The sequence below is a fragment of the Pinus tabuliformis genome, chromosome 8 (genome assembly GCF_031772625.1).
Source record: "Pinus tabuliformis cultivar Carrire ecotype Pingquan chromosome 8, CPIR1, whole genome shotgun sequence".
In the NCBI taxonomy this organism is placed as follows: Eukaryota; Viridiplantae; Streptophyta; class Pinopsida; order Pinales; family Pinaceae; genus Pinus; species Pinus tabuliformis.
Window position 1 is genome coordinate 573,834,383 of NC_142294.1, and position 26,723 is coordinate 573,861,105.

The window sequence follows — 26,723 nt, forward strand, 5'->3', positions numbered from 1 at the left end:
TTGTCTTTGAGTTTTAATATAAAGAGGGATGATCCATTTTGCATTTCATGTATCCATCTTTTAGAGTACAAAATAAAATATTAAAATTCTAACAAAAAAATAAACTAAAGAGTTGAAGGCATGAACTTGTCATCCAACTTGATTCCAAACCATTTATATTCCATGCTACATCCAAAAATATATAAATTTTCGAAACTACATGTTACTCTTCTAATAATAATGCAACCAATGTTATCATAAGAGAAATAATTAGTTTTGTAAGAGAGATCTACGCATATTTTAAATTTATTGAACACCCAAAATCATAGGGGCCACAAGGCAATAGTGTTGTCCATTAACAATGTGGTCGATTAGTTAAAGGGTCGTGTGAGGATGTGTGTGTGATGTGGGACAAGAAAGCATATAAATTTAAACATACCATTTGATGTATATGCCAAACCACTAATTGAGTGGTACTACTCGAGACCATGCTAGAAGGAGAAAACGTCAAGCAAACAAATAATAATAACACTATTTTGTTGGAAAACAACATGACTCACCCATCTTTTGTGTGGCATCTACATTGCCTAAAGTATCTTCTCCACTCGACCCTCCCACACTACAGATGTAGTCACTGCACAAAGTAAAATTTATATATTAGATCACGAATAAACCATGAGAGCTCAAATAACAAATACACAGAGCGATGAATCAACTATACACATACCTACCCTCCCTTAGCTAATATTATAGCAATGGCAATCATGAACAATAAGCCCTGAACATGGGAACCCCAGTATAAGTTTTCCATTTATTTCATATCAAAGTTCTAGGAAAAATCTTGAATCTTGCACCCATGAACCATATAATACTACCTCAAAACTAGGACAAAATGATAAAACTTTGTGCAAACAACAAATATTTCAGGGTATTAAAGCACAATAGTATTTTGTAGAAGATAAGTACGGCTCACCCATCCTCTATGCCACATTTGCAGAATGTCTAATGCATATTCACCACTTCACCTTTGTAGATTGTACGATTGTAGTTGTTCAATACATAAAGAAGATCAATATAGTTGATTATGAGCATAGATAACACATAATAAATTGAATAACAAACAAATGGAGCCACAAATTAGCAAAAAATACTTTTAAGTGAAATGCATTGCTTAGGTATGTTGACTTACCTTCATTTATGAAGAATAACCTTCCATTCTTCTTCCTTCATTTCCTTTTCCACACCCAACAAATGAAACCAAGACCAAACTACAAAAAACATAAAAAATAAAATAAAATAAAAGGAAAACAAGTACAACACACCCAACAAATGAAGCCAAATCCAACCACAAAAAATGATCACAAAAAAAAACCGAAAGAAAAAGAGTACAACGCAAAGCATGGCCATGCTCAAACTCAGAAAACAAAACATGCAGACAAGAACAAAGAAAAATTGCAAATATCCCCGTTACACATCATCTCTCCTACAATGTGCTCCCCTCTCCTGAAAGGAAAAAAAAAGATTGGTTGAATAAGGTTAAAATATACACACAATTAGTAATGGTAAGCATATTATAAAACCAATAATTATTCATAATAGGAAACAAACCTCCCCTAGAGTTTGATTTATAACGTTGAACACTCTATTGTCTATTCCTCTTGCTTGTGCTCATCAAAACAAACCATCTACAACAAATACAAAATAAGATATTAGAATGGTTATATAAGTTAAACTAAATAGTCGAACACAATAATTAAGCATAGTAAGAAACACACATTTGTTTAAGATTATTATATAAAACGATTAAGCATAGTAAGAAACACACATTTGTTTAAGATTATTATATAAAACGAGAGAGTCCATTTTCTGTTTCATGTATTCATGTTCAATGCAACAAGCCATTTGCACTAGATACACAATAAAACATTAGATTTCTAAGAAAATTTGAACTAGAGTGTTTGAAGGTATGAACTTGTCATGCAACTTAGTTCGAGTCCAATTATATTAAGTGTTATATCTAAAAAATATATAAATTTTCTAAACTAGATGTACTTCTACTACGAGTAATAGAAACAATGTTTTCATAAGCTGTAACTTTTTCAGAAAATAAAACTAAGCATATCTAAACATATTGAACACCCAAAATCCTAGGGTCCACAAGGCAATAGTGTTGTAAATTAACACAATCGTTGATTGGTTGATTGGGTCAGTATGCTTGTCTACTCAACCTTACCCACCTCCTCTACAAGCCACAATGTGTGGGGGTGTCCATGTGATGTGGAGCAAGTAAACATGCACTGCACCATCCCAGACACTGCAACTATAGTAACTCACTGCACAAAGTAATATTATATATGAGACCACAAATAAAACACGAGAGAAAATGAATAACAAATATACAAAGCAACAAATTAATCATTAACACACCTATTCACCCTTGGCTAATGTTATAGCAGCACCCTCCATGTAAAATAAGCTCCATGTAAAATAAGCCCTGAAAATATCAACCTCAATATAACATTTCCCTTTATTTCGTATAAAAGTTCTTGGAAAATCTCAATTCTCACACCCATTAACAAGATCATACTATCTTAAGCCATGACAAAAAGATAAAATGATTCACAAAGAACAAATATTTCAGTCGATTAAAGGACAATATTCTTATGGATCACCAATCGCCCAAGTTGTGTTGCTCGAATGCCTATGGTATCTTCACCTTGACCTTCATAAGCTATACGATTGTGGTTGCTCACGACACAACGTAGATCAATATAGTTGATGTGAAACCATATATAAAACATATAATAAATTGAAAAGCAAGCAGAAAGATTCACAAATAAGCGAAAAGTAATTGTGAGTGAAATGCATTGCACATAGTTAAGGTGATTCACCTTCATTTATGAATGATAACCTCAAACTTATCTCTTTCAGTTTCTCTCCTTGCTGCCTTCCTTTCCTATATCACATCCAATAAACAAAACCAAGACCAAACTACAAGAAATGAGAAAATGGTGTAAAACAGATCGAAACGAGTACAACAACAAACATGACTATGCTCAAACTCAACAAAAACAAAACATGTACACAACAACAAACAGAAAATTGCAAACTCCCCCTTTGCACATTACCGCTACTACAGTTTCTTCTCCTCAACTGAAAGGAAAAGAGTGGGGTGAATAAGATTAAAATACAAACACAGATAGTAATGGTAATGGTAAGCGTATTTCAAAACCAATAATTATTCATAATAGCAAACATACCTCTTCTAGAGTTTGTTATATAACGATAGACACTCCATTTTGTATATTACTTACTCATGCTCGTTGGAACAAGGCATCTACAATAGATATATAATGAGATATTAGAATAAAAAATGTTGAACTGGATGAATTGAATGTAAAAATTTATCATAATATGAAACATACTTGTCTTTGAGTTTTAATATAAAAAGGGCTGATCCATTTTGCATTTCATGTATCCATCTTTTAGAGTACAAAATAAAATATTAAAATTCTAACAAAAACAAACTACAGAATTGAAGGCATGAACTTGTCATCCAACTTGATTCCAGAGCATTTATATTCCATGCTACATCCAAAAATATATAAATTTTCGAAACTACATGTTACTCTTCTAGGAATAATGCAACCAATGTTACCATAAGAGAAATAATTAGTTTTCTAAGAGAGATCTAAGCTTATTTTAAATTTATTGAACACCCAAAATCATAGGGGCCACAAGGCAATAGTGTTGTCAATTAACAATGTGGTCGATTAGTTGAAGGGTCGTGTGGGGATGTGTGTGTGATGTGGGACAAGAAAGCACATAAATTTAAACATACCATTTGATGTATATGTCAAACCACTAATTGAGTGGTACTACTCGAGAACCATGCTAGAAGGAGAAAACATCAAGCAAACAAATAATAATAACACTAATTTGTTGAAAAACAACATGACTCACCCATCTTTTGTGTGGCATCTACATTGCCCAAAGTATCTTCTCCACTCGACCCTCCCACACTACAGATCACGAATAAACCATGAGAGCTCAAATAACAAATACACAGAGCGATGAATCAACTATACACATACCTACCCTCCCTTAGCTAATATTATAGAAATGGCAATCATGAACAATAAACCCTGAACATGGCAACCCCAGTATAAGTTTTCCATTTATTTCATATCAAAGTTCTAGGAAAAATCTTGAATCTTGCACCCATGAACCATATAATACTACCTCAAAACTAGGACAAAATGATAAAACTTTGTGCAAACAACAAATATTTCAGGATATTAAAGCACAACAGTATTTTGTACAAGATAGGTACGACTCACCCATCCTCTATGCCACATTTGTAGAATGTCTAATGCATATTCACCAATTCACCTTCGTAGACTGTACAATTGTAGTTCTTCAATACATAAAATAGATCAATATAGTTGATTATGAGCATAGATAACACATAATAAATTGAATAACAAACAAATGGAGCCACAAATTAGCCAAAAATACTTTTAATTAGCAAAAATTACTTTTAAGTGAAACGCATTGCTTTAGGTAGGTTGACTTACCTTCATTTATGAAGAATAACCTTCCATTCTTCTTCCTTCATTTCCTTTTCCACACCCAACTAATGAAACCAAGACCAAACTAAAAAAACATAAAAAATAATAAAAAATAAAAAGAAAACAAGTACAACACACCCAACAAATGAAGCCAAATCCAACCACAAAAAAAAAAAGAAAAAAAGAGTACAATGCAAAGCATGGCCATGCTCAAACTCAGAAAACAAAACATACAGACAAGAACAAAGAAAAATTGCAAATACCCCCGTTACACATCATCTCTCCTCCAATGTGCTCTCCTCTCCTGAAAGGAAAAAAAAAATGGGTTGAATAAGGTTAAAATATACACACAATTAGTAATGGTAAGCATATTTCAAAACCAATAATTATTCATAATAGGAAACGAACCTCCCCTAGAGTTTGATTTATAACGTTGAACACTCTATTGTCTATTCCTCTTGCTTGTGCTCATCAAAACAAACCATCTACAACAAATACAAAATAAGATATTAGAATGGTTATATAAGTTAAACTAAACAGTCGAACACAATAATTAAGCATAATAAGAAACACACATTTGTTTAAGATAATTATATAAAACGAAAGAGTCCATTTTCTGTTTCATGTATTCATGTTCAATGCAACAAGCCATTTGCACTAGATACACAATAAAACATAGAAATCTGGACTAGAGTGTTTGAACGTATGAACTTGTCATGCAACTTAGTTCGAGTCCAATTATATTAAGTGTTATATCTAAAAAATATATAAATTTTCTAAACTAGATGTACTTCTACTACGAGTAATAAAACCAATGTTTTCATAAGCTGTAACTTCTTCAGAAAATAAAACTAAGCATATCTAAACATATTGAACACCCAAAATCCTAGGGTCCACAAGGCAATAGTGTTGTAAATTAGCACGATCGTTGATTGGTTGATTGGGTCAGTATACTTGTCTACTCAACCTTACCCACCTCCTCTACAAGCCACAATGTGTGGGGGTGTCCATGTGATGTGGAGCAAGTAAACATGCACTGCACCATCCCAGACACTGCAACTATCGTAACTCACTGCACAAAGTAATATTATATATGAGACCACAAATAAACCACGAGAGAAAATGAATAACAAATATAAAGAGCAACAAATTAATCATTAACACACCTATTTTATAGCAACACCCTCCATGTACAATAAGCCCTGAAAATGTCAACCTCAATATAACATTTCCCTTTATTTCGTATAAAAGTTCTTGGAAAATCTCAATTCTCACACCCATTAACAAGATCATACTATCTTGAAGCCATGACAAAAAGATAAAATGATTCGCAAAGAACAAATATTTCAGTCGATTATAAGAACAATATTCTTATTAGGAAAAAATATGGCTCACCAATCGCCCAAGTTGTGTTGCTAAAATGTCTATGGTATCTTCACCTTGACCTTCATAAGCTATGTGATTCTGGTTGCTCACGACACAACGTAGATCAATATAGTTGAGTGTGAAACCACATATAAAACATATAATAAATTGAAAAGCAAGCAAAAAGATTCACAAATAAGCAAAAAGTAATTGTGAGTGAAATGCATTGCATATAGTTAAGGTGATTCACCTTCATTTATGAATGATAACCTCAAACTTATCTCTTTCAGTTTCTCTCCTTGCTGCCTTCCTTTCCTATATCGCATCCAATAAACAAAACCAAGACCAAACTAGAAGAAATGAGAAAATGGTGTAAAACAAAGCGAAACGAGTACAACAACAAACATGACTATGCTCAAACTCAACAAAAACAAAACATGTAGACAACAACAAACAGAAAATTGCAAACTCCCCCTTTGCACATTATCGCTACTACAGTTTCTTCTCCTAAAAGAGTGGGGTGAATAAGATTAAAATACAAACACAGATAGTAATGGTAATGGTAAGCGTATTTCAAAACCAATAATTATTCATAATAGCAAACATACCTCCTCTAGAGTTTGTTATATAACGATAGACACTCCATTTTGTATTTCACTTACTCATGCTCGCTGGAACAAGGCATCTACAATAGATATATAATCAGATATTAGAATAAAAAATGTTGAACTGGAGAATTGAATGAATTGAATGTAAAAGTTTATCATAATATGAAACATACTTGTCTTTGAGTTTTAATATAAAGAGGGATGATCCATTTTGCATTTCATGTATCCATCTTTTAGAGTAAAAATAAAATATTAAAATTCTAACAAAAAATAAACTAAAGAGTTGAAGGCATGAACTTGTCATCCAACTTGATTCCAGACCATTTATATTCCATGCTACATCCAAAAATATATAAATTTTCGAAACTACATGTTACTCTTCTAATAATAATGCAACCAATGTTATCATAAGAGAAATAATTAGTTTTCTAAGAGAGATCTACGCATATTTTAAAGTTATTGAACACCCAAAATCATAGGGGCCACAAGGCAATAGTGTTGTCCAATAACAATGTGGTCGATTAGTTAAAGGGTCGTGTGAGGATGTGCGTGTGATGTGGGACAAGAAAGCATATAAATTCAAATGGTTGTGCGTGTGATGTGGGACAAGAAAGCATATAAATTTAAACATACCATTTGATGTATATGCCAAACCACTAATTGAGTGGTACTACTCGACACCATGCTAGAAGGAGAAAACGTCAAGCAAACAAATAATAATAACACTATTTTGTTGGAAAACAAAATGACTCACCCATCTTTTGTGTGGCATCTACATTGCTTAAAGTATCTTCTCCACTCGACCCTCCCACACAACAGATGTAGTCACTGCACAAAGTAAAATTTATATATTAGATCACGAATAAACCATGAGAGCTCAAATAACAAATACACAGAGCGATGAATCAACTATACACATACCTACCCTCCCTTAGCTAATATTATAGCAATGGCACTCATGAACAATAAACCCTAAACATGGGAACCCCAGTGTAAGTTTTCCATTTATTTCATATCAAAGTTCTAGGAAAAATCTTGAATCTCGCACCCATGAACCATATAATACTACCTCAAAACTAGGACAAAATGATAAAACTTTCTGCAAACAACAAATATTTCAGGATATTAAAGCACAACAGTGTTTTGTAGAAGATAGGTACGACTCACCCATCCGCTATGCCACATTTGTAGAATGTCTAATGCATATTCACCAATTCACCTTCATAGACTATACAATTGTAGTTCTTCAATACATAAAGAAGATCAATATAGTTGATTATGAGCATAGATAACACATAATAAATTGCATAACAAACAAATGGAGCCACAAATTAGCAAAAAATACTTTAACAAACAAATGGAGCCACAAATTAGCAAAAAATACTTTTAAGTGAAATGCATTGCTTCAGGTATGTTGACTTACCTTCATTTATGAAGAATAACCTTCCATTCTTCTTCCTTCATTTCCTTTTCCACACCCAACAAATGAAACCAAGACCAAACTACAAAAAACATAAAAAAATAAAATAAAATAAAAGGAAAACAAGTACAACACACCCAACAAATGAAGCCAAATCCAACCACAAAAAATGATCACAAAAAAAACCGAAAGAAAAAGAGTACAACGCAAAGCATGGCCATGCTCAAACTCAGAAAACAAAACATGCAGACAAGAACAAAGAAAAATTGCAAATATCCCCATTACACATCATCTCTCCTACAATGTGCTCCCCTCTCCTGAAAGGAAAAAAAAAGTTGGTTGAATAAGGTTAAAATATACACACAATTAGTAATGGTAAGCATATTATAAAAACAATAATTATTCATAATAGGAAACAAACCTCCCCTAGAGTTTGATTTATAACGTTGAACCTCTTGCTTGTGCTCATCAAAACAAACCATCTACAACAAATACAAAATAAGATATTAGAATGGTTATATAAGTTAAACTAAACAGTCGAACACAATAATTAAGCATAATAAGAAACACACATTTGTTTAAGATTATTATATAAAACGAAAGAGTCCATTTTCTGTTTCATGTATTCATGTTCAATGCAACAAGCCATTTGCACTAGATACACAATAAAACATTAGATTTCTAAGAAAATTTGAACTAGAGTGTTTGAAGGTATGAACTTGTCATGCAACTTAGTTCGAGTCCAATTATATTAAGTGTTATATCTAAAAAATATATAAATTTTCTAAACTAGATGTACTTCTACTACGAGTAATAGAAACAATGTTTTCATAAGCTGTAACTTTTTCAGAAAATAAAACTAAGCATATCTAAACATATTGAACACCCAAAATCCTAGGGTCCACAAGGCAATAGTGTTGTAAATTAGCATGATCGTTGATTGGTTGATTGGGTCAGTATGCTTGTCTACTCAACCTTACCCACCTCCTCTACAAGCCACAATGTGTGGGGGTGTCCATGTGATGTGGAGCAAGTAAACATGCACTGCACCATCCCAGACACTGCAACTATAGTAACTCACTGCACAAAGTAATATTATATATGAGACCACAAATAAACCACGAGAGAAAATGAATAACAAATATACAAAGCAGCAAATTAATCATTAACACACCTATTCACCCTTGGCTAATGTTATAGCAGCACCCTCCATGTAAAATAAGCCCTGAAAATATCAACCTCAATATAACATTTCCCTTTATTTCGTATAAAAGTTCTTGGAAAATCTCAATTCTCACACTCATTAACAAGATCATACTATCTTAAGCCATGACAAAAAGATAAAATGATTCGCAAAGAACAAATATTTCAGTCGATTAAAGGACAATATTCTTATGGCTCACCAATCGCCCAAGTTGTGTTGCTCGAATGTCTATGGTATCTTCACCTTGACCTTCATAAGCTATACGATTGTGGTTGCTCACGACACAACGTAGATCAATATAGTTGAGTGTGAAACCATATATAAAACATATAATAAATTGAAAAGCAAGCAGAAAGATTCACAAATAAGCGAAAAGTAATTGTGAGTGAAATGCATTGCACATAGTTAAGGTGATTCACCTTCATTTATGAATGATAACCTCAAACTTATCTCTTTCAGTTTCTCTCCTTGCTGCCTTCCTTTACTATATCACATCCAATAAACAAAACCAAGACCAAACTACAAGAAATCATAAAATGGTGTAAAACAGATCAAAACGAGTACAACAACAAACATGACTATGCTAAAACTCAACAAAAACAAAACATGTACACAACAACAAACAAAAAATTGCAAACTCCCCCTTTGCACATTACCGCTACTACAGTTTCTTCTCCTCAACTGAAATGAAAAGAGTGGGGTGAATAAGATTAAAATACAAACACAGATAGTAATGGTAATGGTAAGCGTATTTCAAAACCAATAATTATTCATAATAGCAAACATACCTCCTCTAGAGTTTGTTATATAACGATAGACACTCCATTTTGTATATCACTTACTCATGCTCGCTAGAACAAGGCATCTACAATAGATATATAATCAAAAAATTGCAAACTCCCCCTTTGCACATTACCGCTACTACAGTTTCTTCTCCTCAACTGAAATGAAAAGAGGGGTGAATAAGATTAAAATACAAACACAGATAGTAATGGTAATGGTAAGCGTATTTCAAAACCAATAATTATTCATAATAGCAAACATACCTCCTCTAGAGTTTGTTATATAACGATAGACACTCCATTTTGTATATCACTTACTCATGCTCGCTGGAACAAGGCATCTACAATAGATATATAATCAGATATTAGAATAAAAAATGTTGAACTGGATGAATTGAATGTAAAAATTTATCATAATATGAAACATACTTGTCTTTGAGTTTTAATATAAAGAGGGATGATCCATTTTGCATTTCATGTATCCATCTTTTAGAGTACAAAATAAAATATTAAAATTCTAACAAAAAATAAACTAAAGAATTGAAGGCATGAACTTGTCATCCAACTTGATTCCAGACCATTTATATTCCATGCTACATCCAAAAATATATAAATTTTCGAAACTACATGTTACTCTTCTAGGAATAATGCAACCAATGTTATCATAAGACAAATAATTAGTTTTCTAAGAGAGATCTAAGCTTATTTTAAATTTATTGAACACCCAAAATCATAGGGGCCACAAGGCAATAGTGTTGTCAATTAACAATGTGGTCGATTAGTTGAAGGGTCGTGTGGGGATGTGTGTGTGATGTGGGACAAGAAAGCACATAAATTTAAACATACCATTTGATGTATATGTCAAACCACTAATTGAGTGGTACTACTCGAGAACCATGCTAGAAGGAGAAAACATCAAGCAAACAAATAATAATAACACTAATTTGTTGAAAAACAACATGACTCACCCATCTTTTGTGTGGCATCTACATTGCCCAAAGTATCTTCTCCACTCGACCCTCCCACACTACAGATCACGAGTAAACCATGAGAGCTCAAATAACAAATACACAGAGCGATGAATCAACTATACACATACCTACCCTCCCTTAGCTAATATTATAGAAATGGCAATCATGAACAATAAACCCTGAACATGGCAACCCCAGTATAAGTTTTCCATTTATTTCATATCAAAGTTCTAGGAAAAATCTTGAATCTTGCACCCATGAACCATATAATACTACCTCAAAACTAGGACAAAATGATAAAACTTTGTGCAAACAACAAATATATTTCAGGATATTAAAGCACAACAGTATTTTGTACATGATAGGTACGACTCACCCATCCTCTATACCACATTTGTAGAATGTCTAATGCATATTCACCAATTCACCTTCGTAGACTGTACAATTGTAGTTCTTCAATACATAAAATAGATCAATATAGTTGATTATGAGCATAGATAACACATAATAAATTGAATAACAAACAAATGGAGCCACAAATTAGCCAAAAATACTTTTAATTAGCAAAAATTACTTTTAAGTGAAACGCATTGCTTTAGGTATGTTGACTTACCTTCATTTATGAAGAGTAACCTTCCATTCTTCTTCCTTCATTTCCTTTTCCACACCCAACTAATGAAACCAAGACCAAACTACAAAAAACATAAAAAAATAAAAAATAAAAAGAAAACAAGTACAACACACCCAACAAATGAAGCCAAGTCCAACCACAAAAAAAAGGAAAAAAAGAGTACAATGCAAAGCATGGCCATGCTCAAACTCAGAAAATAAAACATACAGACAAGAACAAAGAAAAATTGCAAATACCCCCGTTACACATCATCTCTCCTCCAATGTGCTCTCCTCTCCTGAAAGAAAAAAAAATGGGTTGAATAAGGTTAAAATATACACACAATTAGTAATCGTAAGCATATTTCAAAACCAATAATTATTCATAATAGGAAACGAACCTCCCCTAGAGTTTGATTTATAACGTTGAACACTCTATTGTCTATTCCTCTTGCTTGTGCTCATCAAAACAAACCATCTACAACAAATACAAAATAAGATATTAGAATGGTTATATAAGTTAAACTAAACAGTCGAACACAATAATTACGCATAATAAGAAACACACATTTGTTTAAGATAATTATATAAAACGAAAGAGTCCATTTTCTGTTTCATGTATTCATGTTCAATGCAACAAGCCATTTGCACTAGATACACAATAAAACATTAGATTTCTAAGAAAATCTGGACTAGAGTGTTTGAACGTATGAACTTGTCATGCAACTTAGTTCTAGTCCAATTATATTAAGTGTTATATCTAAAAAATATATAAATTTTCTAAACTAGATGTACTTCTACTACGAGTAATAAAACCGATGTTTTCATAAGCTGTAACTTCTTCAGAAAATAAATCTAAGCATATCTAAACATATTGAACACCCAAAATCCTAGGGTCCACAAGGCAATAGTGTTGTAAATTAGCACGATCGTTGATTGGTTGATTGGATCAGTATACTTGTCTACTCAACCTTACCCACCTCCTCTACAAGCCACAATGTGTGGGGGTGTCCATGTGATGTGGAGCAAGTAAACATGCACTGCACCATCCCAGACACTACAACTATCGTAACTCACTGCACAAAGTAATATTATACATGAGACCACAAATAAACCACGAGAGAAAATGAATAACAAATATAAAGAGCAACATATTAATCATTAACACACCTATTCACCCTTGGCTAATGTTATAGCAACACCCTCCATGTACAATAAGCCCTGAAAATGTCAACCTCAATATAACATTTCCCTTTATTTCATATAAAAGTTCTTGGAAAATCTCAATTCTCACACCCATTAACAAGATCATACTATCTTGAAGCCATGACAAAAAGATAAAATGATTCGCAAAGAACAAATATTTCAGTCGATTATAAGAACAATATTCTTATTAGGAAAAAATATGGCTCACCAATCGCCCAAGTTGTGTTGCTAAAATGTCTATGGTATCTTCACCTTGACCTTCATAAGCTATGTGATTCTGGTTGCTCACGACACAACGTAGATCAATATAATTGAGTGTGAAACCACATAAAACATATAATAAATTGAAAAGCAAGCAGAAAGATTCACAAATAAGCGAAAAGTAATTGTGAGTGAAATGCATTGCATATAGTTAAGGTGATTCACCTTCATTTATGAATGATAACCTCAAACTTATCTCTTTCAGTTTCTCTCCTTGCTGCCTTCCTTTCCTATATCGCATCCAATAAACAAAACCAAGACCAAACTAGAAGAAATGAGAAAATGGTGTAAAACAAAGCGAAACGAGTACAACAACAAACATGACTATGCTCAAACTCAACAAAAACAAAACATGTAGACAACAACAAACAGAAAATTGCAAACTCCCCCTTTGCACATTATCGCTACTACAGTTTCTTCTCCTCGACTGAAAGGAAAAGAGTGGGGTGAATAAGATTAAAATACAAACACAGATAGTAATGGTAATGGTAAGCGTATTTCAAAACCAATAATTATTCATAATAGCAAACATACCTCCTCTAGAGTTTGTTATATAACGATAGACACTCCATTTTGTATTTCACTTACTCATGCTCGCTGGAACAAGGCATCTACAATAGATATATAATCAGATATTAGAATAAAAAATGTTGAACTGGATGAATTGAATGTAAAAATTTATCATAATATGAAACATACTTGTCTTTGAATTTTAATATAAAGAGGGTTGATCCATTTTGCATTTCATGTATCCATCTTTTAGAGTACAAAATAAAATATTAAAATTATAACAAAAAATAAACTAAAGAGTTGAAGGCATGAACTTGTCATCCAACTTGATTCCAGACCATTTATATTCCATGCTACGTCCAAAAATATATAAATTTTCAAAACTACATGTTACTCTTCTAGGAATAATGCAACCAATGTTATCATAAGAGAAATAATTAGTTTTGTAAGAGAGATCTAAGCATATTTTAAATTTATTGAACACCCAAAATCATAGGGGCCACAAGGCAATAGTGTTGTCCATTAACAATGTGGTCGATTAGTTGAAGGGTCGTGTGGGGATGTGCGTGTGATGTGTGACAAGAAAGCATATAAATTTAAACATACCATTTGATGTTTATGTCACACCACTTATTGAGTGGTACTACTCGAGAACCATGCTAGAAGGAGAAAATGTCAAGCAAACAAATAATAATAACACTAATTTGTTGGAAAACAACATGACTCACCCATCGTTTGTGTGGCATCTACATTGCCTAAAGTATCTTCTCCACTCGACCCTCCCACACTACAGATTTAGTCACTGCACAAAGTAAACTTTATATATTAGATCACGAATAAACCATGAGAGCTCAAATAACAAATACACAGTGCAAAGTAAAATTTATATATTAGATCACGAATAAACCATGAGAGCTCAAATAACAAATACACAGAGCGATGAATCAACTATACACATACCTACCCTCCCTTAGCTAATATTATAGCAATGGCAATCATGAACAATAAACCCTGAACATGGGAACCTCGATATAAGTTTTCCATTTATTTCATATCAAAGTTCTAGGAAAAATCTTGAATCTCACACCCATGAACCATATAATACTACCTCAAAACTAGGACAAAATGATAAAACTTTGTGCTAACAACAAATATTTCAGGATATTAAAGCACAATAGTATTTTGTAGAATATAAGTACATCTCACCCATCCTCTGTGCCACATTTGTAGAATGTAAAATGCATATTCACCACTTCACCTTCGTAGACTGTACAATTGTAGTTCTTGAATACATAAACAATATCAATATAGTTGATTATGAGAGCATAGATAACACATAATAAATTGAATAACAAACAAATGGAGCCACAATTTAAAAAAAAAAGATACTTTTAAGTGAAATGCAGTGCATAGTGCATATAGGTATGTTCATATAGGTATGTTGACTCACCTTCATTTATGAAGAATAACCTTCCCATTTCGCTGTCTTCTTCCTTCATTTCCTTTTCCACACCCAACAAATGAAGCCAAGACCAAACTACAAAAAACATGAAAAAAAGGAAAACAAGTACAACACACCCAACAAATGAAGTCAAGTCCAACTACAAAAATTGATCCAAACAAAAAAACCAAAAGAAAAAGAGTGCAACTCAAAGCATGGCCATGCTCAAACCCAGAAAAACAAAACATGCAGACAAGAACAAAGAAAAATTGCAAATATCCCCGTTACACATCATCTCTCCTACAATGTGCTCTCCTCTACTGAAAGGAAAAAAATGGGTTGAATAAGGTTAAAATATACACACAATTAGTAATGGTAAGCATATTTCAAAACCAATAATTATTCATAATAGGAATCACACCTACCCTAGATTTTGTTTTATAACATTGGACACTCTCTTTTGTGTTCCTCTTGCTTGTGCTCATCAAAACAAGCCATCTACAACAAACACACAATAAGATATTAGAATGGTTATATAAGTTAAACTAAACAGTGGAACACAATAATTAATCATAATAAGAAACATGCATTTCTTTAAGATTATTATATAAAACGAGAGTCCATTTTCTGTTTCATGTATTCATGTTCAATGGAACAAACCATTTGCACTAGATACACAATAAAATATTAGATTTCTATGAAAATTTAAACTAGAGGGTTTGAAGGTATGAACTTGTCATGCAACTTAGTTCGAGTCCAATTATATTGAGTGTTATATCTAAAAAAAATATAAATTTTCTAAACTAGATGTACTTCTACTACGAGTAATGCAAGCAATGTTTTCATAAGCTGTAAATTTTTCGGAAAATGAAACTAAGCATATCTAAACATATTGAACATCGAAAATCCTAGGGTCCACCAGGCAATAGTGTTGTATCTTAGCACGATCGTTGATTGGTTGAAGGGTCAGTATGCTTGTCTACTAAACCTTACCCACCTCCTCTACAAGGCACAATGTGTGGGGGTGTCCATGTGATGTCGAGCAAGAAAAATGCACTGCACCATCCCAGACACTGCAGCTATAGTCACTCACTGCACAAAGTAATGTTATATATAAGATCACAAATAAACCACAAGAGAAAAAGAATAACAAATATACAGAGCAATAAATTTATCATACACACACCTATTCCATAGTCACTCACTGCACAAAGTAGTATTATATATTAGATCACAAATAAACCACCAGAGAAAATGAATAACAAATATACATAGCAATAAATTAATCACACACACCTGTTCACCCTTCGCTAATGTTATATTAGCAACAACAATGAACAATAAGCCCGGAAAATGTCAACCTCGATATAACATTTCCCTTTATTTCGTATAAAAGTTCTTGGAAAATCTCAATTCTCACACCCATTAGCAAGATCATACTATCTTGAAGCCATGACAAGAAGATAATATGATTCGCAAAGAATAAATATTTCAGTCAATTAAAGGACAATATTCTTATGTAGGAAAAAATATGGCTCACCAATCGTCCAATTTGTGTTGCTAGAATGTCTATGGTATCTTCACCTTGACCTTCATAAGTTATACAATTGTGGCCGCTCACGACACAAAGAAGATCAATATAGTTGAGTGTGAAAACACATATAAAACATATAATATATTGAAAAGCAAGCAAAAATATTCACAAATAAGCAAAAAGTAATTGTGAGTGAAATGCATTGCATACAGTTAAGGTGATTCACCTTCATTTATGAATGATAACCTCAAACTTATCTCTTTCAGTTTCTCTCATTGCTGCCTTCCTTTCCTATGGCACATCCAATAAACAAAACCAAGACCAAACTACAAGAAATGAGAAAATGGTGTAAAACAAAGCTAAACAAGTACAACAACAAACATGACCATTCTCAAACTCAACAAAAACAAAACATGTAGACAACAACAAACAAAAAATTGCAAACTCCCCCTTTGCACATTATCTCTATTGCAGTGTCCTCTCCTCGACTGAAAGGAAAAAAAGTGGGGTGAATAAGATTAAAATACAAACACAGATAGTAATGGTAAGCATATTTCAAAACCAATAATTATTCATAATAGCAAACATACCTCCTCTAGAGTTTGTTATATAACGATAGACACTCCATTTTGTATTTCACTTACTCGTGCTCACCGGAACAAGACATCTACAATAGATACATAATAATATATTAGAATAAAAAATGGAGAATTGAATGTAGAAATGACTATTCTCAAACTCAACAAAAACTGTAGACAACAACAAACAAAAAATTGCAAACTCCCCCTTTCCACATTATCTCTATTGCAATGACTATTCTCAAACTCAACAAAACCAAAACATGTAGACAACAACAAACAAAAAATTGCAAACTCCCCCTTTCCACATTATCTCTATTGCAGTGTCCTCTCTTTGGCTGAAAGGAAAAAAAGTGGGGTGAATAAGATTAAAATACAAACATAGATAGTAATGGTAAGCATATTTCAAAACTGATAATTATTCCTAATAGCAAACATACCTCCTTTAGAGTTTGTTATATAACGATAGACACTCCATTTTTTATTTCACTTAATCGTGCTCACCACAACAAGACATCTACAATAGATACATAATAAGATATTAGAATAAAAAATGTTGAACTAGAGAATTGAATGTAAAAATTAATCATAATATGAAACATACTTGTCTTTGAGTTTTAATATAAAGAGGGATGATCCATTTTGTATTTCATGTATCCATCTTCTATAGTACGAAATAAAATATTAAAATTCTAACAGAAGTTAAACTAGAGAGTTGAAGGCATGAACTTGTCATCCAACTTGATTCGAGACCATTTATATTCGATGCTACATCCAAAAATATATAAATTTTCGAAACTACATGTTACTCGTCTAGGAATAATGCAACATTTTATATTCCATGCTACATCCAAAAATATATAAATTTTCAAAACTAGATGTTACTCTTCTAGGAATAATGCAAACAATGTTATCATGAGAGAAATAGTTCTTTTTGTAAGAGAGATCTAAGCATATTTTAAATTTATTGAACACGCAAAATCATAGGGGCCACAAGGTAATAGTATTGTCTATTAACATAGTGGTCGATTAGTTGAAGGGTCAGTGTCACTGCTTGCTCGACCTTACCATTCTCCTCTCCAAGGCACGTTGTGTAGGGGTGTGTGTGTGAAGTGGAACAAGAAAGCATATAATTTAAACATACCATTTGATGTATATGTCAAACCAGTAATTGAGTGGTACTACTCGAGAACCATGCTAGAAGGAGAAAAAGTCAAACAAGCAAATAATAATAACACTATTTTGTTGGAAAACAACATGACTCACCCATCCTCTGTGTTGCATCTACATTGCCTAAAGTATCTTCACTCGACCCTCCCAAACACTACAAATGTAGTCACTGCACAAAGTAAGATTTATATATTAGATCACGAATAAACTATGAGAGCTCAAATAACAAATACACAAAGCGATGAATCAACAATACACATACCTACCCTCCCTTAGCTAATATTATAACAATGGCAATCATGAACAATAAGCCCTGAACATGGGAACACCAGTATAAGTTTTCCATTTATTTCAGTGTCTTCACTCGACCCTCCCAAACACTACAAATGTAGTCACTGCACAAAGTAAGATTTATATATTAGATCACGAATAAACTATGAGAGCTCAAATAACAAATACACAAAGCGATGAATCAACAATACACATACCTACCCTCCCTTAGCTAATATTATAACAATGGCAATCATGAACAATAAGCCCTGAACATGGGAACACCAGTATAAGTTTTCCATTTATTTCATATCAAAGTTCTAGGAAAAATCTTGACTCCGGCACCCATGAACCATATAATACTACCTCAAAACTAGGACAAAATGATAAAAGTCTACGTCGACAGCGTAGTAGCTGAGGCCACAGATCCGGATCAGCTCAAGAAGTACAAGGGAGAAATGGCGAAGACAAAAAGAATCATCCTCAACGTAGTGAAGGATCATATAGTCTATCGCATAGCTGGCAGAAACACTGCCAAGGAGATGTGGGATGCATTGTCGACGTTGTATCAAGGATCTTCCAAGCAGCGGAAGATGTACTTGGAGCAAAAGATGAGATCTACACAGATGCAGAAGGGGGAACCTTCAAGAGACCCAAGATGAATTGGCAGTTGTGGGGTCAACACCTCAAGGTTCCGAGATGGTAAGACTAGCCTTAAATTCAGTATCTGAGGAGTGGCAAGTCTTTGTCCAGAGCATCCTGGGCAGGGCGGCTTTGCCAAACTGGGATGAGATGTGGGAAGCTCTTAAGCAAGCGGAGCTCAGGAGGGACTTGGTAAAGTGTAAACTTGACGGAAGCAACAACAGTGAGTCGAAGCCCAAGGAGGAGGATGAGAATGCAGCCCATCCAAGGGGCAACAGGAGCAACGAAAGAAGAAGAAAGATGTTTCAAAGATCAAATGCTTCAAGTGGGCTGAATTCAGTCACTACGCAACACAGTGTCCTCTGAGGAAGAAGGACAAAGATGAGAAGCATGATCTGAAGATTGCAGCCGCGAAGATCGAGGAGGATGAGTTTGCCATGACAGCCGAGATACCTCCAGGAGGGAGGTGGGCTGATTTAATGTTGTAGTTTGAAAGAGCTACAGATGGGCAAGATCCTTGAGGAGCCCATCTCTTGGATCAATTCCTTGCTACAGGAGCCCAGGTCAGAAGTAGCAGGATGGACCAGTGTCAGTTGGTGCAGAGGAGCGTTGAAGTGATAATTGCAAAGGCTAGTAGCGCCAGAGACTGAGCAGCGCAGAGCAGAGTTGGCAGCAGTGCAAATGGCATAGAGCAGAGGTCAGCAGCAGCACAGAGGCTTTAGAGGGTTAGCATAGAGACTAGCAGCAATAAGACTCCAGCAACGAGATACATCATACTGAACACAAGTTCAGTAATTTAGGATGTTTTTTCCTTTGTTGATGCAATAGCAGTAGTAGTTGGAGAAGGTTGCAGTGCAGATGCAGTTTATTGAAGAATCTAGGGCAAATGTAGTTATTGTGATTCTTCTTAGCATGATAACTATTTGTGAGGTATTTTAACTTTTTACTTATTAGCACAATCTGATCTTGATATCATTAGTGTGTGTATTTCTTACTTCATCAAACAGTTACCAAAATACAAGAGACAAGAACAGAAGGTGTTGGCTTTCTGCCAGGGCCAAAACCTCTCCCTTTTGGAGAGGAGAACCCGCACAAAATCTTCTTATAGAGATTCTACTTGATGAATACCAAGACCATGACCCTTGACTTACTATGCCACTCCAAGACCAAGACACCAATCCTTTTCTTCGTCGTTGTTGAGTTCATCATCACTGCATTACGGAGATTTTCCTTGCTATTGTCATCACTGAGAACATTATTGTGCTTCTACTGAGATACTCATTATGACAATGAGATCATTGCTTCTGCACCATTACTCCATCTTCACATCATCTCAAGTGCACCATCATTACTGTATCATCTTGTTGCACTACTACAGAGATATGAGATCATAGTTGTGACTATACTTAGATCATTATTGTGTTTTGATGTTGTGTTGAGACTGTATGATCCTCTCCATTGTAAATACATCAAGATTGTGACTGCGTATATATACAAGCTGAGACAGAGTATGACTGTGGTTCTTTATATGCATGCCGACACTGTAACATTTGAGACAGTAGTCATTGAAAACTAGAAGAGATCATGGTCATGAGACTGATATATTTACTGTGATCATCACCGAGGATAATAGAGGTATCTGAAGTCCCTTTTCCCACACAACATCACAGAGAGACCCGAGATTATATATTACTGTGCTTGCCACCGAGATCTTGTCACTGTGCTTGCCCGAGGTTATGTATCACCGAAATTTCAGAGTGATCCGTAGTTTTGTAATCCGCACCTCCGTAATCCGCACTTCTGTAAAACTGCAGTTTTGTGATGACCCTAGTTGCCTATTTATAGGTGTTGTGCCTCCATAATAAGCTGACATTACCAGGTGAACCAACATGACTTTAAATTCATTTTTGTGGCCGATGTGACTGTGTTTTTCAATGTTTTGCTTGCTTGTCTTCAAGAGGATTGTGTTGGTCTTGGGGGGCTATTCTTAGACATCCGATTGCCCATATATATTACATGAAGGCTCAAGAAGAGCTCCTTACATATGACTTTGACTCTTTGACTTTTCTAGACCTATGAAATGAGCAAGAAACTCATTCATTTAATTTACAAAAATAATATTCTTTTTCTTGAAAAGTACAAAGATCAAAGTTACATTTGTAAATACCGAACCTAGTTATACTTTCTTCAACACAATTGGAAGTGGCAATGCCAATAGCAGCACAGATGCAGTGTTGACAGTGGCAGGGTCAGCAGCAGTACAGATGCAACATTTGCACAATACTTGGTGGACAGGATGTCAGACATCAGCAACGCAGAAGGAGATGTTACAGGACAGAGTGATGCTTCAGCAGGTTGCATTGCTAGAGCACATTCCTCGCTAAGAGGGAGTGTTGATTTCTGGTAGCACCAGATGTGCTCTAATTCTCCAATACCCATAATCATTTTGGGAAATTCCACCCAGAAACAGTTTTAATAAATAATTAATTATTTTTAATGGGACCCTAAGTCTAAACTTAGGAAATTAAAATAATTAATGGGTAATAATCTAAACTGTGAGTGTAACTTGTAGAAGAAGACGAGGATCAAGCCAAAATGATCTAAGCCATTGATTAAAAGGTAATCTGGATCGTTGGTTGTCCAACAGAAAGATATAAGAAGAGGCTTGATAGAGAACACACACACACAGTTCAGAAGATCGAATTTCTGAAGCAGAGCAGTTGCCAATGACAAATTCAAAGTGAGCTTTTGCAATGAGGGGCAGGGATAGTTGCAGTTGGAGACTTCTCCTGATCTAGGAATACTCAACAAAGGAGGCAGAGAGAGATCCGAGAGAGGCAACGCTAAGCCAGAAGAGGCTGACGCAGAGATATGCAAGGCCACGCAAAGGCAGCGCAAAAGCCTTGAGAGAGTCCGAAATTTGTTGGAAGGTTCGATTTCTATAGCTGGACGCTGAGGTGTGAGACCGGGAGAGTAGAAATCTGAATCTTAAAGGCAAATCGATAAGCCAGGAAGAGTAACGCAGATTTTAGATAGTGTGATGTTGGGTTGATGCAGAGGCAGCCAAGGGTTGTTCCTTCAAGGACTGGATCAGCCAGGACTTCCAGTGAGTGTGACGTAATCTCACAAATTTCTTTGTCAATGATATTCTCTGTAACTGGATTGTCGAGAAGGCATCCAGAAGTTGTATTCAAAAATTACTAGCATAATAATAAAACCCTCAGAGTTGTTGCACTGGTTTTCCCGCATTGGGTTTTTCTGGGGACATTTGTCCAAAAGCAACTATGTCACTTGTGTTGTATCTTTTTCCTGTTCAGTTTCTTGTTTCGGCATATTATTTTAAATCATGGATGTTGCAGTTGTATTTACTACAATATTTACCGTAGAACACAGTAAATAACTTGTATGGATTAACAAGTAGGAGAAGTAACATCAGTTTGTTGTAGTAGGGATTCCAGGTTTACGAATTTTCACACATAGGGTCGGAGAATGTTGCTCCCCTGTCTAGTCTTTGCACAGTATATCCCAGTTGGCATCATACCCACAAGCAGGGCTTGTCAAGAATACCGCTCCTCGTTTGACCAACAAGTTGAGAGTGTACTTGGGGTGTACAACCCAAGTCAATTATGATGCAAGTGTTCTAACACATGACTATTCAGGGTCATCGATGGGAAGATCAGTAAGCAATAGGATGGGTTTAGATAACCCTATGCGGTTTTGGGTTGAGATTGAGCTCCCCAATGATCCCAGGGTCAAGATGTGCTCCCCTGTGTGTTTGGATATCCTATTGCTCGATATGGGGTGGTAGATGTAAGCTCCCCCATGAGATTTCATGGTTGAGATTAAGCTCCCCAATGTGGTTCAAGGTCGAGATATGCTCCCTTAATGGTATGCTCTCTGATGATGATATAGATTGCAAATTTAGCTCCCCGCCGAGATTCAGGGTAGTAGACCGATGGACAAAGGGTGGTGGATTGGGTCCCCTCCAATGTCAAAATTCTTCTTCTTTTACATTCAAGAATGTTCAACATATGAGCAAGAACAATCAAGAGATAAGTAGGAATAAGCAAGGGATAGCTCGAGATGTACATTGATGATTTGTGATGATGTGATACTTGAGATGGTCATGGCATGACGCCTACATGACAGAGATGTTCAGTGACAATACGTGATGACACTTGAATGCCATATTGATCAATAGACAAATATCAGCAGGTGGAATTCTCCCTAGTTGAGAGGAAGCGTTAAATCTATGCAACTATGGTCAAATTCCACTTTGGACCGCTCATATGATGAAGATAATAATTGCAATAGATTCCTCATTTTGAGAGGACCAAAATCGACCTAAAATAACTTCATTTGAACAAGCAAAAGTTGGTTTTGAATTTATGTTCCCACTCATGTATATTGGATCAAGTCGGCCCTATGCATATGTACAATTGGACAGGTCGGCCTCAACATCAAGTGGACCCTCATGGAAGCCTATAAATAGAAGAGACATCAAGCTCATTTGGACACATTGATCAAGCCATCTTCTCCTCTTCTATTGTCTTGGTTAGCACTCCTCTTCTATTGTCTTAGTTAGCACAGGTCTAACAGAGAGTTAGCACAAGGGTACGAAACTACAGGGTTGAAGCTTGCACAGATCTAGGGTTTCTGTTTCTCGGTCACACGTACATAACTGAGTATTTTCGTCCACAGACTCACACGCAGAGTTGTCAAGGGTGTGTTTAGGAAGTCTCAGACACTCGCACATAAGCCTGAAGGGAGTGTCTAGGGTTTCTAAAGTAGATCAGAGAGTGTTGGTCCCCAAACGCTCACACAATGAGGTCAAGGGTGTGACTGAGCAGTCCCAGTCGCTTGCACAGTAGCAAGAAGGGAGCAACTGGGGGTTTGGAGCAGTTTTGGTGTGTTTGTCCCCAAACGCATGCATACAGTCTTCTAGTGAATGTTTAGGCCAAACACAGATGCTCACACACAGTGGCTAAGGGGGCATCCAGGAAGTTTCAGTCGCTTGTAGTCTGCCTTGTTGGGAGCGTCCAGGGTTTTGATCTAGTGTTTGACAGTTGCCTTCAGCTGGCTTCAGTAGTCTAATGGATAAAGGGTTTCTCTTTGTTGTTCTGCAGTCTGCTTCTATTCTGTAAATATCTACTGCAAGTTTATGTATTGAGCTCATTCTACTCTATGCTGAAACATTTTATGACGATTTAAGAAGAAGAAGAATTTGCAAGGGTTTTCCCCATAGTGGGTTTTGCCTTAGTCTTGGACCAATCTTGGTGTCTCTATGTGTGCATGCTCTTCTTCTCTAGTTCTTTTATGTTCCGTTGCATTGATGATCATGATGTTGTTCTTTCCTCTAGAGTTTGTTATATTACCATAGAGACTCCATTTTGTATTTCGCTTACTCGTGCTCACCAAAACAAGACATCTACAATAGATACATAATAAGGTATTAGAATCAATAAAGTTGAAGAGGAGAATTGAATGCAATAATTAATCATAATATGAAACATACTTGTCTTTGACTTTTGTTATAAAAAGAGGGATAATCCGTTTTGTATTTCATGTATCCATATTCTATATTACAAAATAAAATATCATAATTCTAACAAAAGTTAAACTAGAGAGTTGAAGGCATGAACTTGTCATCCAAATTCCAGACCATTTATATCCATGCCATATCTAAAAATACATATTTTCTAAACTAGATGTTATTCTTCTAGGAATAATGCAACTAGTGTTATCATAAGAGAAATAATTCTTTTTTTAAAGATCTAAGCATATTTTAAATTTATTGAACACCAAAAATCATAGGGGTCATAAGGCAGTTGTGTTGTCCATTAACACAATGGCCGATTAGTTGAAGGGTCAATATGCATGCTTGCTCAAACTTACCAGCCTCCTCTCTAGGACACGTTGTGTGGGGGTGTGCGTGTGATGTGGAGCAAGAAAACATATAAATTTAAACATACCATTTGATGTATACGTCAAACCACTAATTGAGTGGTACTACTCGAGAACCATGCTAGAAAGAGAAAATGTCAAGCAAACAAATAATAATAACACTATTTTGTTGGAAAACATCATGAGTCACACATCCCCTGTGCTGCATCTACATTGCCTAAAGTATCTTCTCCACTCGACCCTCCCAAACACTACAAATGTAGTCATTGCACAAAGTAAGATTTATATATTAGATCACAAATAAACCATGAGAGATCAAATAACAAATACACAAAGCAATGAATTAACCATGCACATACCTACACTCTCTTAAGATAATATTATATCATTTGCAATCATGAACAATAAGCCCTAAACATGGGAAAACTAGTATGAATTAACCATACACATACCCACCCTCTCCTAAACTAATATCATAGCATTTGCAATTATGAACAATAAGCCCTAAACATGGAAACACTAGTATAACTTTTCCATTTCTTTCATGTCAAAGTTGCGAGCAAAAATCTTGAATCTCGCACCCATGAACCATATCATACTACCACAAAACTAGGACAGAATGATAAATCTTTGTGCAAACAACAAATATTTCAGGGTATTAAAGGACAATAGTATTTTGTAGAAGAAAAGTATGGCTCACCCATCCTTTGTGCCACATTTGTAGAATGTCTAATGCATATTCACCACTTCACCTTCGTAGATTGTACGATTGTAGTTGTTCAATACATAAAGAAGATCAATATAGTTGATTATGAGAGCATAGATAACACATAATAAATTGAATAACAAACAAGTGGAGCCACAAATTAGCAAAAGATACTTTTAATTAAAATGCATTGCATATAGGTATGTTGACTCACCTTCATTTATGAGCAATAACCTCCATTTTCTCTATCTGATTCCTTCATTTATTTCTTTGTCTGCTTCTTTCATTTCCTTTTCCACACCCAACAAATGAAACCAAGACCAAACTACAAAAAACGTGCAAACAAAGGAAAACGAGTACAACATACCCAACAAATGAAGCCAAGACCAAACTACAAAAAATGAGCCAAAAAAAAAGAAAAAGAGTACAACAAAAAGCATGGCCATGCTCAAACTCAAAAAATAAAACATGCAGACAAGTACAAAGAAAAATTGCAAATATCCCCTCTGCACATCATTTCTCCTACAATATGCTCTCCTCTGCTGAAAGAAAAAAAATGGGTTGAATAAGGTTAAAATATAAACACAATTAATAATGGTAAGCATATTTCAAAACCAATAATTATTCATAATAGGAAACACACCTCCCCTAGAGTTTGTTTTATAACAATGGACACTCGCTTTTTTATTCCACTTGCTTGTGCTCATCAAAACAAGCCATCTATAACAGATACAAAATAAGATATTAGAATAGTTATATAAGTTAAACAAGAGAGTCATACACAATAATTAATTGTAATAAGAAGCACACATTTCTTTAAGATTGTTATATAAAAGGGGAGAGTCCATTTTGTATTTCGTGTATTCATGCTCAATGGAACAAGCCATTTGCATTAGATATACAATAAAATATTAGATTTCTAATCAAATTTAAACTAAAGAGTTTGAAGGTATGAATAACAAATATACGAAGTGATAAATATATAGCACAAA

At 34.7% G+C, this 26,723-nt stretch overlaps 3 long non-coding RNA genes across 5 annotated transcripts; all 3 read right to left on the reverse strand.

Annotated features, from left to right (window-relative positions):
* Positions 1–1,173: 1,173 nt before the first annotated feature.
* LOC149236778 (uncharacterized) lies at positions 1,174–2,461 on the reverse strand. Of its 2 annotated transcripts, none has more exons than XR_016268440.1 (4): positions 2,407–2,461; positions 2,217–2,312; positions 1,588–1,664; positions 1,174–1,479 (listed from the first exon to the last, which is right to left on the reverse strand). It is a non-coding gene; the product is annotated as an uncharacterized LOC149236778 (long non-coding RNA). The 2 variants fall into 2 exon arrangements; XR_016268439.1 differs by having other exon boundaries at positions 1,174–1,482.
* A 4,983-nt stretch (positions 2,462–7,444) lies between these two features.
* LOC149236779 (uncharacterized) lies at positions 7,445–18,383 on the reverse strand. 2 transcript variants are annotated; one of them, XR_016246252.1, is made up of 28 exons: positions 18,306–18,383; positions 17,480–17,556; positions 17,052–17,128; positions 16,468–16,949; positions 15,925–16,019; positions 15,353–15,425; positions 14,937–15,247; positions 14,693–14,769; positions 14,215–14,288; positions 13,511–13,587; positions 13,142–13,403; positions 12,924–12,992; positions 12,680–12,730; positions 12,490–12,585; positions 11,911–11,987; positions 11,514–11,808; positions 11,277–11,353; positions 10,898–10,956; positions 10,194–10,270; positions 9,936–10,088; positions 9,567–9,631; positions 9,347–9,405; positions 9,118–9,168; positions 8,928–9,023; positions 8,365–8,425; positions 7,947–8,260; positions 7,691–7,767; positions 7,445–7,495 (listed from the first exon to the last, which is right to left on the reverse strand). It is a non-coding gene; the product is annotated as an uncharacterized LOC149236779 (long non-coding RNA). The 2 variants fall into 2 exon arrangements; XR_016246251.1 differs by lacking the exons at positions 7,445–7,495; positions 9,936–10,088 and having other exon boundaries at positions 7,694–7,767; positions 10,248–10,270.
* A 99-nt stretch (positions 18,384–18,482) lies between these two features.
* LOC149236780 (uncharacterized) lies at positions 18,483–26,453 on the reverse strand. Its single transcript, XR_016268441.1, has 3 exons — positions 26,375–26,453; positions 25,946–26,273; positions 18,483–18,604 (listed from the first exon to the last, which is right to left on the reverse strand). It is a non-coding gene; the product is annotated as an uncharacterized LOC149236780 (long non-coding RNA).
* Between the last annotated feature and the right edge of the window lie 270 nt (positions 26,454–26,723).